The 17,012-nt window shown below is 39.4% G+C and overlaps 1 protein-coding gene across 6 annotated transcripts in view; it reads right to left on the minus strand.

The window, feature by feature from the left end:
- Positions 1 to 15,676, minus strand: part of kdm4c (lysine (K)-specific demethylase 4C) — a 209,372-nt gene extending 193,696 nt beyond the window's left edge. For 2 of the 6 annotated variants that reach the window (XM_015345788.2, XM_015345785.2), the window contains exons 1-3: positions 15,527 to 15,675; positions 12,289 to 12,346; positions 12,095 to 12,159 (exon numbers count right to left, since the gene is read on the minus strand). The gene's annotated coding sequence lies outside the window, so the exon portion shown is untranslated. Of the gene's footprint in view, positions 1 to 12,094; positions 12,160 to 12,288; positions 12,347 to 15,526 lie in introns of all 6 variants that reach the window. The other 4 variants (XM_006630063.3, XM_015345789.2, XM_069192399.1 and 1 more) reach the window with 3 other exon arrangements.
- Between the last annotated feature and the right edge of the window lie 1,336 nt (positions 15,677 to 17,012).

Consider the following 17,012-nt stretch of genomic DNA (forward strand, 5'->3'; position numbering starts at 1 on the left):
TTTTCTTATCCCACTGATAGACAGGATGACAAAACCAAGCCCTAAAGCCTTAAGAGGCAAATGAACAAATATTCAGAGGTAACCTGCTTCAAATACTGTTGGAAGCAGTAATAACATAAATGAAGGGATTAATCACTGCCTTAGTGACCTGGCATTTTCTTATTTATGGATGGATTTACAAAGCTTTTACATATCCATATCCTACAATGTTAAATATCCCAACTTCTCAGGTTGAGAAACGTGAAGACACCACAAAGAAAATCTGCAGTTCTGCTTTACAATACTAAGTGGATTAATTCAGATGTGGTCCACACCTAAAGAGAGGTTCTACAATGATGCACAATTGGCATGCTGCAGGCATGTGTCAGCATTGCCAAACACTATGGAGTGAGCTGTTCCACTGTGTCCCGACTGCAGAGAAGGTTTCAGCAGACCGGCAGGACAGAGGACCATCCAGGATCCGGTCGCCCTCGAGTGACCACACCAGAGCAGGACCGACACATCAGACTGGTCCACCAGGATTCAGCAGACCGAGAAAACAAGGAACTTGCTCTTTGAGAAACAGGCCACATCCTGAAACGTAGAGGGTCACCCTTCTGGCACTCTCATATGCATCTAATCCATCTGCTAATCATTCTCAGACTCTAGTGGTAACAGAATAACTCCAGTATCAACAGAATGACTGTACAGTAGTTTGCTGTCTGCACGAAAACAGCCTGCAGAGCTCAGAGTACACTAAGGGGAAATACATTCAGAGCGAAGAGACAGATTTGCTTTCTTCTGTCGGTCACAGAACATCTGAGGAGGCAGCACAGAGTGGTGGAGTATTTTATTCGCTTGTGAATGCAAAGGCTTGCAAGATGGCAACGTGTATAGAGACGGGATACTGAACACTATGCTGACCGTTGCAATGTCCAAGCAAACTGATAGAGACAGGGAAGAACGCCTTTGGTGCAGACTGAGGAAATCTATACAGTTTTTCATTCCTGCAGGAAGATCCAGGAGCGTCAATCTTCCAGTAAGACAATGCAAGACCACATTTTGCGAGTATTACAATGGCACTGGAAGGTAATGCCAAAATCTTGCCACGGCCGGCTTCCTCTCCCAACTTGAGTCCAACAGAGCATCTGTGGAACCACCTCACCACTGATATCCACAGAATACTGCCTTGACCAGCTGCAGCTGCACCGGCAGAGTGGAGGACCCTGACTCTGTCCACCACTCTGTACGTGCACCCTGAATCTGCTCATGTCATTGCATGAGTGCAGCCAGGAACGTGTTAATGCTCAGCAAGGACACACCCAGTACTACTGCTGCTTTGTAACATGTTTGACTCGACCGTGTGTTAAATTCCAAGCTGAAAAAGGAATCATGATTTTTGTTCACATTTTCTGTGATTGAATTCAATATGTTGAATGTTTAAAACATTTGATTTAATCTATTATAATACAGTGCTGTATTTATGTTATTCCTTTATTTTACCACTAATTATTATATGATTGTTATATTATTATATTTGACTCACTTTAAGAATGAAGCACCATGCCTTAGTATGCAACAGTAGGACCCCACTCTCAGCACCTTCAGTCCTGAATTCATTATCCTAAACACTGCGCCATGCTATTGCTTTGACATTGGACCATCAGATGTAACCTACTGTAAAATTCAACTTAGCACAAATTCAACAAGTGCAAATTTGTATTATTGAATTTATATTCAAAAAACCTTATTTCCTAAAAATAAAGACATTTCTGTGATTATTAAAAATGTTTAATTGAATGACCCATTCAATTTCTTAACATAAAATACAACACAAAATAAGTACAACAAAGCTGAGATTCAGTTTTATAAAAAATAACATACTCCTTATACTGTAGCATTTTTTCAGCCCAAACATTAACCCATCTTGGTACTATGTGAAAACTAAACTAATAGAAAACTAATCATATCAATAGGAATGCAGCTCTCTTACACTAAACATTTTACCAACTAAAAATGTTCTTTCACAAGCAAATGAGCATCAAGGCAATGATCTTGCAATATGTGCTTTGCTGTGCCAGCAATACTGTCCAGGTATCCATTTCTAGATTCCCAAATAGTGTCTTTTTTGATACACCCAGTCATGACATACACTCCAAAGGAGGGCAGAAAAAGCACAGTTAAGAGGCAGTTTCCCATACACACAACAGAAGAGGAAGAATTTCTGCGCTGAGAATTTCAAACCCAAACGGTGGCAGCAGGCCATGGAAAAATAAGAACTGTAGAAACAGCACTTCATACACCACATCAATAACACAGGACCACCTATTCCACTAAAGAAACTGCAGCAGGGTTAGTCTATAGTCTATATCCCCCTCCATAGCCTCATGAAGCGGGATAAGACGGCTGTGGAAGATAGTCACCTGCAACTGCAAAGGACAACAAAAAGAGTTGCTTCTGTGGAGGGATGTTAAAATACTACTCACTGCACAGAGAGTGTGACAATGCTCAAGGAGAACAGAGGCAAACCTCTACTGTATGTGCCTCCTCTGAACTTCTTTTTCTTCCACCAAAACTGCACCCCAGAGCACGAGAACAACCTCTACAGCACATTAACAGCAACAGGGAAATTGAGAGGTTAGTGCTGAAATACCAGGTTTTAAGATCTAGTGCTCAGCAGCCATGTAAGCCCCAGAATGTATTACTTTCATAAAGATGGGATCACATCTGATAAAATATTTTGTTTCCCTAATTTCCAAATTAAAGTACAGTAACAGATTTACACACATTAGGACAGCATGACAACACTAAAACAGGCTTTCTGCATTATTAAAGCTCATCTGTATACATACTATAGGTTAAGTGGTTTGTCAATTTCTTGTCCCAGAAAACAGCACATGTATATTTTGCCATTCAGCAATGTTTAAGTGTTTTACCTCTAAACAATGAACTGTATAAAACAAGCAACGGCATGCTTAAACCCTCTTTAACTAAAGACCTGGAAAAACAGTATGATGGACATGCTTCTAAGTCCGTAGGCCTTGCTGAATGTGACCCAAGGCATGTGATATTTGGTCCAACCAGCAATACACTACAGACACACCCACAATGGGATCAACATGTGGCAACAACAGAGTCAGGCTCTGACAGTGGGAGCTTTAAAAATACATTGTAAGCACCATCTGCCTATAAACAAGCCAGCTTTGGTGTTTAATATAGTTTTGGCACTGTCATCTCATCCCATATACAGTAAAGGACGTTACTTAGTTGAAACATGACTTCAGATGCAATGTCAACATTTCCACTCCATGGCAAAAGAAGCCGGGAATACGAGACAGATTCAAGATGTAAAAATAAGGATGTTAACGACGTGTTTAAAGCTTTTGGCATCGTTGAATGAAAAAGGACATTACAATGAGAGAAATAAACAGAACTCCAACATGTTATTTAAAAAAGATTAATAGAGCTCTAACAATTTAAGTAAATCATGTACCACGACTGCTGCGTAAGACAAGTGATGATATATAATCATAACCAAAATGTCTTTAATCATGTCTTTATAGCACTTTCCATTTGGCTACAGAACTTGCAAGGCCCCAGTGTTATGCAGGAAAAAGGACACAAGATGGCACTATTGAACTAGGGTTAAGGAATATTTTGTAAAATCTGAACTAATCGCTGTGTCTAAATCACTGCATCTAATGTCAAATGCAGAACTCAATCTCTTGCATTCAACAATATTACCTGTCTACTGTTAAAACAAATACCCTGAAATAGATCACAGGCAAAACTAATTTTAGACCTTAGAGCATCTGCTCACGACCATAATGAAGGTAAAAAGCCACAATGCCTGCTGCTCCAGTTATACAAACAACACATTGACTGCAGACAGAGCAGAATGCATTACATGAATTAAGAGCATATGCACATCAGGGGTCATTCTTCTGCTAGAGACCATACCTTACACAGGACCAAGACAATTATTCTTCACGGTTTTGTGCTTAATTCTTCTATACCGTCAATGAATTTATTTTCTTACTGAGATTTAATAACCAGTCTGAGAAATAGGGACTGCCTATCCCCTTTTAATGTTAGGTGAACAAATAAACTGTTTACTCAATCAAGGTACAAAAAAAAGCAGGGGACAAAGAGATGCCTTTACATTCTTCATGCTTAATATCTGCATTCTGTAGATCAAAACATATGGATTGTTTTTGAATGTTCTAATAATACACAGACCTCACATTAACCATATCATTATGTGTACTGTAATTCAGTATATCATACCTTAAAACCCTTACAAATTAAATTTCCAAATGACTGCTTTTAAAATAACTGAGGTGCATATAATACAAGCGCACAGTGATATGGCAGCATCTATAAAAGCCAAACACTTTTGTTAAAAATTGGCACATCAGATGAATCAAATATATTTATAACAAAATAATTTAGAGGATGCACTGGTTTTCTCAAGGGCTTTTCATTTTTCATTTCATTTCATTTTCGTCTATAACATGAAACATTCTATTTGTTTGAATTTTCTCATTCATTAACCACGAGCAGTGGGAATACGGCCTTTGTAAGCTTTGTGTATAAGCATTTATTTTTAGCTTATCGAATACAAGCCTTTACAGCATTTGTTCTTTTTTGCACTTCCTGTCATACAGGCTCGAACACAGGACCATCTAGAATTGCAAATTGAATTGTCACTGGAGCAAAATGAGTCACGAGTCGTGCAGCCTGACTCCTGCTGACCTAGGAGTCCTGTCCTGTACGGGAGAGAGGACGTTGGAACACCTGCGGGGGCTAGTTCATCTTACTGCACCAGGGCTACCCACACCCCAACCAAGCCAAGCTGATCCTGGAGCACTGCTGGCCCACATAACACCCTCACAGCAGCCTATCTGCAGGGAAAACGAGCTGATGACGGGAGACTGAGAGTAACTCACATAACAATACTAACATACGAACAAGAAATCGAACCTCCTCCTTTCCATGTTCATATGTGAACATGCTTAAGTAAAACTTAAACTGGAACAAAAGACAGAAGGCGTAAGATGAAGAACAAGTTGTCGGCATCCTGATTTTCACCAGAGTTCTCTGCCTGTGGAACACACACATACTGTAGGACTGAATCAAGTTCGCTAATGCAGCCCTTGACAGATCTCATGCCAGCCTAAACACATTCGCCTACTTGTGCTGCAACAGCTGTGGCTGTACATGTTGGCGTTTCAGTAAAGAATGAGGCCACATTACTAGCTTCTGAATTAAATAAAAGATGTGTCTTTATTCACCTACCGTATATCGGAATCTCTCATTTAGTGTATATTATTTGGTTTCACAAATAAGGCCTCTTCATAACGTTTGTATGGGGTTTTGGATTTGTTACAGCTATTTTTTATAACAATTGCCCGTTTTAATTGCCTGACTGCTTACACAGGAAGCAGTACAGTGTGGCAAAAACAGCTGAAAAGCACTTTAAAGTTTAAGGCCACGAACAGGAAATATTAAGTAGGCTTTGAGACGAGGACTTAAAGCATTGTTCTTTTCTTTTCACTTTTAAGCAAATACAAATTTAGCAGGTTAGGTAAAAAAATGAGGGCACACTGGGAAAAAAAGGTTTGACGTGAAGGTTGCATGTCCATGAAGTTAATACTTCAACTGTCTTCAATATAACATAAATGTGTGAATACAAATATATTAACTGAATGAAGTTCTATAGAGATAATATCCCCAAGCACCACAGAATGAGGTGAGAAATCATTAAACTAGTAGAAAACTGTGTATTATACTGTATGTATTATATGAAAGAATGCTTTGTTTATTTCTAGATTATAAAATAACATTAAAAATTATTTGTTTTTATTGTTAACCATATTAAATTAATATGTATGGAAAGAGAGATAACAGTATTCACACCCTTCAGAACTCAACATGCTGTGAGCCAGTTCTGCTCCACTGACCTCTCAGACAACTGTATACAGTAGAACTGTTCAGTATTATGAGGAAATACAAATCAAATTAATATATTCATTCAATGAAATGCTACATGCTTCTGTATGTAAAAATACAACAATTACATGAAGCCAATGGAAACATTGAAGGTTCAATTCTACTTTTTTTTTCATTTGAAAAGAATGAGCAGGTAATCTATCAAAAAACACTTGTGCTGCAATGGCAACACACTGAGATTGACCATCCTGACATGAGAGCACACTACTTTCTCATTAAGAGGAAAGGAATGGTGATATCAATAGACTGAGTGAGCACCTGTTGGATAGGTTCGATTGCTTTTTTTCTTCTCAAAAGAGTGATATTCGAGCAATGCAGCCTGAAAGAAATTGAATCGATGTGGTCCCTAAATGGAAGAAAGGAGGGAGTAGATATATGAGGTGGGGCTGCAGTTAGTCGAGGCTTTGGTCAAATTTGCATTAAGAAAATCTTAAGCAGAGCCTTTTGGCTAGAATCTCAGGTTCAGTTCCAATTCCCATCATGATAACATCCCATATGACACGGCAAAGTCAGCAGACTCCTGCTTTTTTATTTAGCATTGCTAATCAGCTCGGTGGTCTTGCATTTACTCTCTCCTTTTTTCGAAAGCTGCTGTTGTGAACTGTTTAAGAACTATGTTCATCATTACTATTCTAATCACAGAGCTCAGTGATCAGAGAGTGATTGGAGATGATCGTGCAATATTGGACAACCTCTAAGACACAGGCGCAGACCAATTTTCTAGGTAGCCTCAGAATTCAGCAACAAACGAGCGTCGCCAATCTTCTACCGATGTTTTTCTACATTATTAAAATAACTGGTACAGTATGTTGCATACACAGATTACTCTGTTTCTATCAGGATGCCTTGAAAACTCAATGAGTAAAAAGGGCAGTTAACATGCGTTGAGTACTTAACAACATAAAGTAGCATGGCCTGAATAAAAAGAAATATAATTCAATTTTATCATGTAAAATGTGGATGTGTTTCAGTGAAACAGCAGAAATCATTGAGCAGCCGGTACAGCTCTGTCACAAAACACACAAAAAAGTTATTTTGATCATTAGGCTTTCAGCTGTCACAATAAGAATTGTGCATTTCCACGCAGAGATTTTTGCCAAGTGCCAAGTTTGTCCCTGGGCAGCCTGGCAGAACTGCACCTGTTCAGGATTGTGGGAGGCACAGAGGGGGGTGGCGTGCCAGTCGTTTCTGCTGTGCTTCACCAGCACAGAAGATTTGAAGATCTTCTGTGCTGGTGAATGGCATCTGCTCACCTCAGGGAGGGAAGCAGAGGAGATCGCGAGATCTGAAGGGATAACCCGTGACCTCAGACGGAGTAAACTCAAGGAAACCCTGTTCTCATTTCAATTCTTTCTTTTCTCTTTATCTTTTAAGTGGGTCTGTGTTCAGCATTGATCTACTTTTGGTTGCGTGGGCAAGTGGGGTGAGGGATCTGCTCTGAATTTTCGAGACAAGCTTAATTATTACGAACCTGCCTATTAAGAACTTAGACCTCATTGACTTTATATTGTTCTTTTTTTACATTTTCTCTCACTTACACCGGCACTTTCCCGTTTCACATTTTTTTTCCTTCTCCCTCCTAACATTTGTATGCAAATTATTTATTTAGTTTTCTAACAGGGTGAAACAGAAATATATAACATCTAACAAACAATTTTTCTATTTGGCTTGTAGCAGGAGGCTTGGCTTGTGTCGTGACAGTGTCAATGTCACAGATCTGACAAAGAAGATTTAAAAGCATTTTGTATATTTTGTATACAGGTAGGCCAGTGCTTCCAAAGCATGCAGGTGTAGAACAGGACTTAATGCATTTTTATACAAAAATTCGTATTCTATATTCTGGTCGCTTGCAGATTAGAATGGCATATGTTTAGCAATAATATTATTTATGGTACCTGAAAGTTTCAGGTTGTTGCACAAAGCTAAGGTATGCGTATATGTGATCTGACAACTGGAATCAATTTCCTGTCGTTAAACTCTGTTTATTTTTAAGTTTTCAAGCAAAATTCTTATTTTGAATGTTGCTTGAGATGAGGGGATGATGGGGTCTAGTGGTACTCTGCTAAAGAGTAAGATTCAGGATTTCACCGACCGCTGCTCAGTTTTGTTTTTCAGCAGCAATGTTTTTTTCCTTTATGCCAGAACTTGATTCCTTACTGACTTTGAATTTCTTCTTTAACATACAATGGATGTTTCTATTTTATCCAGGAATGTACCTGATTACTGTACATTCTCCTAACAAACAAATGTAGCCGTCTAGATTTGCTGCAAAAAGAAATATGCAGTAGATATTACTCTGAGGAATCTCATTTGAAACACAGTGCTGGCAGATTTGCTAATAAGCAGTACTAGCTGGCAAAAATATATTTCTGGGGAAAAAATGTTTTTGCTTGTGTTTATGCCACTACAACACTGAAACATTTTTAAACTCCTGTCCAAATTCCTGACAGACCCTGCTTGACCTCTTATACTCTTCTGGGCAAAGATATGAATGCTACCATCAATCACAAATGCATAATCAAAAGAGGCAAGTTTTTAGATTCTGGCATCAGCAATATCAAGGAATTGTATGTCTGCTCTGGGAGTGATAATTACAGGCTGTGTGTTTAACCCCTCAGTTAAAGAAGTTACTATTTTTGGCCAGGCATTAATCACACTCCACAATTGATTACAGTTTTACCTTCCAAGCAAATTACCTTTTCCTCGTCTACAGGAACAGCTTAAACTTGTCCAGTTAAGCAAATAATGAGTCCAATTACATACTCCAGGGCTCAGAAAACTTGAAACATTCTGGCCTTTCAGGTCCGTCATGATGTACCCCTGGTATATTACTATTTCTCAAGGATTTCTCCATCATTACATCATTGGCTAAATATTTTGTATGATTTTGGCGCTTCATTTGGGTATTAAATGAATAGGCTCAAGTCTGAATTACCTCAACTGAACACTATAGAGGAGAAAATTGACCCACACCTGACTGCACCATTGGTCAAAAACATTTCTTTACATGCCATTACTGTAAACAATAAAAGAACATTCTCAGACATGGAAAAACTGATTTAAACAGATGGACTCATTGTCTCTGATTCACCTGAAGTTCAGGTCTCTATAATAATATGAATGAACGTGCTTCCTGGTTTAAAGGGGAACTGCCGTCCCAATTTCTCAGACCGGCTATTAGATCTTGGTATTAAAAAAAAATTCATTGACATTATAGAAATAATGAAAAATGTTGAATTAGGCACAAAATTGTGAACTTTGTGAAAGTACTGTAAGTCCCCATGTTGACACAACTTGCATTCGAGTTCCCACGAATTGCCATGTGATGCAGCCCTTCCTGCTCACTAACCTCTGTCATGAATAATATAACAGGATGTACAAGCGTATAAATACAGGTTGTGCAGCAGACACTTCGCCCCAGATATGTCCCAAGGTGATCGGCATGCAGAGTTAACATGTACTATTTGTCGGCAAAACCGTCTCGAAAACGAAGGCAATATTTCTATTAGATTAAAAGAAATGTATTCACAAGCCTGCTTGTCTACAATGTCATACTGTAGGTCCACACATGTCACTGGATGTTTTGTTGCCTTGATTTGAATTGCAGAAAATCGAACTGCGCATACCTGGAAATTAGTCTATTTTGTGATGTAAGTTACAAGTCACTTTTGTTGCAGTACTATTGTTGCAGTTTGAAATGCACACATAAATGCTCATTCTATCTTAACCTGAAATATGAAAATAGCGTTGAAGTTCCCCTTTAAATTGTTGTAGTTCTGTGGTTTTCCCTTTCTTCTGATTTATGCTATTGGGATAGATTGCATTCTAGAGAATCAAAATTCATATGGAGAGGGCAGAAACCACATATTCAATTTTCACCTCCACAGTGTGAAAGCACTGCGGGAAGACTGGCTTTGTTAAATATTCCACTTGATTTCTACATTAAACATGACTGTATCTTCATGCCCATGTGGTCTCACCATGTAGACTTAGACTTAGACTCTTAGACATGATAGACCCCATAATTACATAATTAGTTAAGAACTGGCACTTAATTGAAAGACTAATGAAATCACTGAAAACACGTAAAATGCCCTTTTGGCATATTTTGCTGCCTTTTTCACAATAAATTGACAAAAGAATTCAGAATCTTACAGATATCGTTTTCTCAATGAAGATGGCTTTCAGTTTTTGCAGGACCTAGAATTCCAGTACAGGCTTCTGGGCTCTTCTTTCTAAACTAATGTCTCTGTTCTGCACACCTGTGTCATCTCCTCCAATGTATATCTATCTGATATCAGGGGTGAAGCAAAAGTGTTGGCTTCTCCAATTAGTCTTGCTGTTACGGACTTCACATACGCCCCTTGCAGGGGTTATTATCTGGAATAGGAATGAAAATGTTGCAGACATAGTCATCTTTTCCAACAATATTTGGGATAACACAAATTCGGCCTCGAAAAAATCCTGGAGCTATTGAATGATCCTTCACCAAGGTTCTTTGATCTGACATGTATAATATTGTATGGAGTTTGTAGTACCCTCTATATGCTCTGTTTGGGGGGCTTATGGGCTCTGTTTTACAGGTTTGGGGATTTTAGAGGTTGTTAAATTCAGTAAATGGGTTTATTCCAGTTTCTCCATTATTGCACATACAGTAAGATTATTCCATGTTCACATTTAGCACTCTTGCTGGATGATGGCTCTAATCCAGTCTGCGAGTCTCTGCATTCCCTCTCCTGGCATTGCCGGATTCTGGCCCATCTTGATATTATTTATTTAGCACTTTCAGCTCCTGAGATCCATGGTGCCAGTAGGGAGGAAATGGAGACTGGAGTACTGAGGCAGTCAAAGAATTGATGCATGCATTTTAGGGGTGCTTAAAAGCAGAAAGTGGGGAGTGGAGTAGCACTAAGGGGGCAGTGTGAGCGCAGTTCACGTTTTTGTGCAGCAGACCTATTGCATTTGACCATGCTTGGAAGATCAAATTTTGATCACCGAAAAGGAAGATGAACAGCAAATGTAAAGTTTGCCTGTACAACTAAAAATAAAACAACTAATAGCATAATTATCAGATCAACATATACATGGTTTTCCCTTCACTTTGGAGTAACTTTAAATAATGTATTATCAGATAAAATTTAGTGATGCAAACAATACAATATTCAATTGTAAAGTAGTGTTATGGTCAATAATAATGATGCATCGTCTGCATTTCAAACAGATTTACATTTTAATGAGCAATGCACTAACTATCATTTTGGAAAAATAAATGATCTATGTTTTCTTCATATTCCATATTCTGCTCTTCAAAATGGAACGTTCCACAATCAATATCACAGATAACCGAACGTTAGCTTGTTTCATTTTTATTTAGAATTGTTTTTTAACATTTTAATATTGGTACTACTTTCACACCCACCATCGGTGCTTTCACTCTCTCGCCTTGCATGTGTGTTGTGCACAGCAACTCCAAAACAGGGGCCCACCCTGACAGCAAGCCGGGATTAAACTAGCAAGGGTGCTGATCAATAGAGCTCAGAGATCTAGTGTGCTACAAGGAGAACTACATAACTACAGAACAGCCAGTGAACAGGCTTAAATCATGGTAACATGGCAGTTCGAACAGTACAGGCCACTCCCTGCACTGTGATAGAAGTTGGAAAATAATATAACAAGTGGTGACTGATGCAGCATGAATTAATTATCTAATTTTAAAATCCACCAATTTAAAGACTTCTTATTTCTGAGAATATCCATCCACCCACTGCCAGAAATGTGCTTATTATGGTAACAGTCGCAGCAGACCACAGACTCTACAGATCACATGACTACTCTGCACCTGCAGGGGGCGCCAGTCTAAGAGTAAAGACCGGAGGTGCGAGTACTGATCTATAGAGGAGGAGCTGTTCGTAAAACGATTTTCAAACACGCTGAAAGGTACATTATTAGAACTTATAATTAATCGCTTTAAAACCCAAAACTTAATTACCCTGTCTCTTATACTGACCTAAAACAAGCAATACCTCTAATATACATGTAATTTCACTGACGCATTTCACATTGGAATAATAATGATAATACTACAGTGTTATTATTCACCAACCTTAATCTCTTCCACAGACTCACATGCAATTCTCGTCTCCAATGCAAATTCCTCACCTAAATTAACTGAAAAAAATAATGTTTTGGATTAGTTGTGCACCTTGGAGGTTAGGCTGTGTAATTATACTGCATACCCTCCCAGACAAAATGAAGAATTAAAATTATTTTTACAGCAACTTGAAGTGACTGAGATACCTTTGCTTCCTTCCTTTTAATGTCTCTTCAGAATCGTCAGACAGGTGAGAGCACAGACCTACGTGGAAAAAAAATGTTGTTTTTAATACACCACCACTGGCATATACTGTATCTCTTGAAATATTTACAAAGGTAAACTACTTTACTATGGCAATCTATGAGTTACCATGTTTTCACTGTTGTTTCACTGTGCCATCATCATGATACATAATAGCACAAAAGGTGTGCTGCATAGAAATGTAGCTGCACACAGATAAACTACAATAGCTCTTTAAAATCAAATGCACATCACACACTTTTTATGCATAAACCCTAAAATGCACAGAACACACTTAAATGTTTGGGTTTCAGCAGAATTATATTAGGTTACCCTGAGCCAAAGACGGAGGTGAGATCCTGAAGGATATTCTGGTTTCCTCTCATGTAAACTGCACTGGAGTTGACACGACTATAAAGTTTAGAGTCATCTTAGCTCAGATGAAAATACTGTAGGTCTAAGTCACTTATTTCAGATGCTGTTGCAGCATGGTGTGGCACAAAAATACCCTGTAAGACCTATTTTCAACTATATCATTTTGGATTTTTTAAAAAGCTTTTAGCAAAGCTTTTTTTCTGTTTGAGTTATTTAAAAAAATATTAAACAGAAAACAAAAGTCATAAGACTTTTTCTAATATTATATAATTATTTTATTTCCACCTTCAAATTCTTGTACCTTCAAATGCTAGTATATGCATAATATACATTATATACCATATTTCATAATATATAGAAAAATATGGGACTTAACATTTAAAAAACAAGTAAATTATATTAACAAAAATATTACTGCAATCTACTGGTTAAACAGAAACTAAAAGAACCATGCATTATTAAATATATTATTTTTAATACATGAGATGTTGTCATATAACCACATTTCACTAGAATCCAAATTGATCATTTTAAGGATATTTTATTATCAATATTACCAATGCATACATATCAGCTGCAGTAAAATCACATTTTTCAGTTTGTATCAAAAAAAAAAGTCTGCTCAACATTCAAAGACAGGAAATGTAAAGAAAATTAAGAAAAAAATACCTTGTTTCTTTAAGGGCTTACAGTACCATTATGGATTTTTTTCTTCAAATCAATCAAAAAAGCATTTAAAAGCTACCACATAAACAAGAAGCACTCTGATTAAATCAGATACACTAAAATCTGGGAGCCTATTCATGATGACAAAGCTGAAAACTCAATGCTGACATGGAATTGAGGAGTGCACTTCCTATTTCATTTCTTGTTGTTTTAGGCTACAAGCAAGAATACAATAACATTAGAAATACACTAAAGTCAAAAACATTATTTAAATTGGAGGGCCATGTGTCATGTGTAGATGCTCATAAAACTAAAGCTTGAAGACCTAAAGGTTGGTTATTTTGTATTTCCTATACAGTAGAAATGTAGCTCAACCAAAAACTGTAGAGAAAAAAGACTGATGTTTCACACATACACAAAAGACTGATAATTTGCTGCACAATTTAACCTCACTTGTAACAGAACACAAACTAAAAGTCACTGTTACAATACAGTGCTGGCATTGTTCACTATTCAGAGCGTGACAATGGTCTCATATGAATCCTTAAGAGTCTGTGCATTAGGCTCTTTGGATACTGTTAAAGGGCCTTGTTGTATGTCCAACAGGGGGAAAAAATCACGAATAGTTGAAGGGGAAAGGGGTTATTGAAATTAGATGTAGTAGCAGCAGCAGTTGCAATAATGCTTTTAAACTAGCAAAACCACATCGAACTGTAAACAAAATGGCTTCTGAAAAGAGCACGGCTGGCAGCCAGCAATTTCAAATAAGCCTGCTTCAAATCCACTTTGCACACCTCACATCACGCATCAGGGCATTTTTTTTTCCCCTAAGAAGGAGCTAAATGAATGTTTGGATTGTTCATTTCCGAAATGTATTGACATACCCCCGAGAACATTTACTGGTGCTTCTCTCGACTGAAAAAAAACACGCCAAACTTTTATTCTTAACCGACTGGCACACTTGGACATACGCAATACACCTCGACAGAGGCAATAAAAACAAACCCCCCCCCCCCCGTACAAAGTTACGGTAAAGCAGGCAGATCTAAGATCCCAGCTGTAATCTTGCTTAACCAATCGCTCTGCCTCTCTCTGGTGTCGCAGCTACAGCTGAACTTGTACGCAACGCCCGACGGTATCATTGATAAAATTCAAGGGGCGTGTGGGGGGAGACTCGGTGACTCTCAGTTATTTAACTCCTAGAAGCCAGCTCAGCGGTATATTTTGTTTTTGTAAAGCTGTACGCCGTGTGACTGTGCACAGCGCCAGGCTGGGGGGCGAACAGGACTCGTTTCTCTGGCGAAGACTGTTTACTTTCGCTTCTCGCAGCTCGTCGCTGACTTTACGAGTCAACCCGGAGCAAGACATTTAAATCTGCCCTTAACCAGGTAGTGTTGACCCCCACCCCACCCCCTCTGGTCGCCCAGGCTGTGCGGGGCGACAAACATCATCCATTTGGAGATACAGTATGGGGACGCGGGGGGGTGACTTGTCACCCCCTTCAAAAGTGACGGCACTAGTGAAGTTTAAAGCCGTAACTGTATGACCAAAAAAAAACACACACACACAGCAAGTGTCATAAAAATGCGCCACGGCCAGCAAGCAGCTCTTCTCCTGCAACCTCCCGAGTCCTAACACACTCCCCCCCTCTCTCTCTACACACACACACACTCCCAAAAAAAAAAAAAAAAACACGATCGCTGAGCAGGTCCTCCTCGTTGTGTCCATACTACTATCTGGTGACGATGACAGCAAAGTACCCCCCCTTCCACCACCACCACCGGCACAGCAACACAACCCACTGCCCCCTCTCGTCATGAGCCCCATTACATGACCCCCTCTTCCTCACGAACACGACGCGTCCACGGCGCAAGAGGAAAAAGGCAGAAAGGAAGAGAGGGGTAGAAAAAAAACCAACAAAACAAGGCTTAAAGCGGGCCTGTTATGAGGGATGAAAGCGTACGTTTTCACCAGGGGGATCAGCGAGAGATAACCCCCCTGCGCTGACATCATGATGTATACAGTATTGCACATATCATAACAATAAAGCGAGACAGTTTGCAGTCAACGGGGTATTAAGTCGGTAACATAAAGCGATCGCGGTACATTGATCAGTCTTATGTCCGTTGCCATGCTCAACAGGGCGCTGGGTTATTTTACCTGATTTTTTGGTCGGTGTTTGTGTCTGTTTTACGTATATATTTCTCCCTGTGCTGTTAAAGTCCTCCGGTTTATGACAGCTCGGCTCTTTGCTCTCCTCCCACTACGAACTACTGCTGCTGCTGCTGCAACCGAGACGAGCGGCAGCGCGCATGCCCGCGCGTCACGGGCACGCCCCCTGGAGGCACCTGGGGAGACGCCGCACGCTGCACGGAGCGCGGAGCTCAGTTCCGAAAGGGCAGGCTTGGAGAGAAATCACTGCACCTCCAGTGGGTTCCGGGGCAGTGGTCCTCCGGCCCGGTCCTCGGAGACTTCAGTGTCTGCTGGGCTTCGGCTTTTCGGTCCCTGACGCCGGTTCGTCTTTTTAACGGACCTGCTTTGCCCGTTTTGTTTTGGGGTTCTCCTGCTTCTGCATGCAGACCTTGGATTAAAAAAAAAAATAAGACTTCGGCCCACTGAACCAACGAACTCGGCATGCAGAATTTAATGCAGTAGTCCCTTCTCATCTTGTTAAAAGTTTACCCCCTCTTTTGTTTGTCTTCTTAAGCACAAGAGCTCTTAAGACATGATTAATTTACTGGGGGGAAATGGATGCGATGACCATACATAAACACTGTCGAGGTGTGTTTCTTTTTCCTTCTGCAGAGGTCTGGTTCCATTTCAAGCTAGCGCCACTGAATGAGAGGAATCGCGCTGATTACAAATTGGCACAGTATTGATACCGATGACAAATCCCATTTTAAAGAGCTAAAAGCAAATATAAATAATGCCTCATGCAGGAAATTTAAATCAGTTATCCTGTGATAAAGTTCTTGACCCCCCCCAAAAAAACCAACAAAAAAAACACAAGAATTTCCATGATCAGGGTTTAGAACCACAAGTTTATGTTTCCAAATTTACAAACATCACAAACCTAACCTAATGCGTCCTGGCCAAATTTCCCATTGGCCCTTACCAATCACGGCCTCCTAATAATCCCCATCTATGAATTGGCTACATTACTCTCTGCTCTCCTCCCCACTAATAGCTGATGTGTGGGGAGCGTTCTGGCGCACTATGGCTGCCGTCGCATCATCCAGGTGGGGCTGCACACTGGTGGTGGTGGAGGGGAGTCCCCATTACCTGTAAAGCGCTTTGAGTGGAGTGTCCAGAAAAGCGCTATATAAGTGGAAGCAATTATTATTATTATTATTATTATTATTATTATTATTACTTGCACGTTAAATGACAAAATGAGAATTTTATTGTGTTTACCCAATAGGACAGGTTTTCTTACAACTTATGGTCAGTTTTTGAATATAATCACTTAATATAATTAGATTAAACTGTCAGAAAAAAAATTAAAATAGTGGAGTGTCCAGAAAAGCGCTATATAAGTGTAAGCAATTATTAATTATTATTATTATAATGTAATGTTAACCCTCACAAGGTCCAGGGTCTTGTAGTACTGCCTCACATCATCTCAGTTCCTAAGGTCTTGACACCC

Source organism: Lepisosteus oculatus, chromosome 1 (genome assembly GCF_040954835.1).
Source record: "Lepisosteus oculatus isolate fLepOcu1 chromosome 1, fLepOcu1.hap2, whole genome shotgun sequence".
Classification (NCBI taxonomy): Eukaryota; Metazoa; Chordata; class Actinopteri; order Semionotiformes; family Lepisosteidae; genus Lepisosteus; species Lepisosteus oculatus.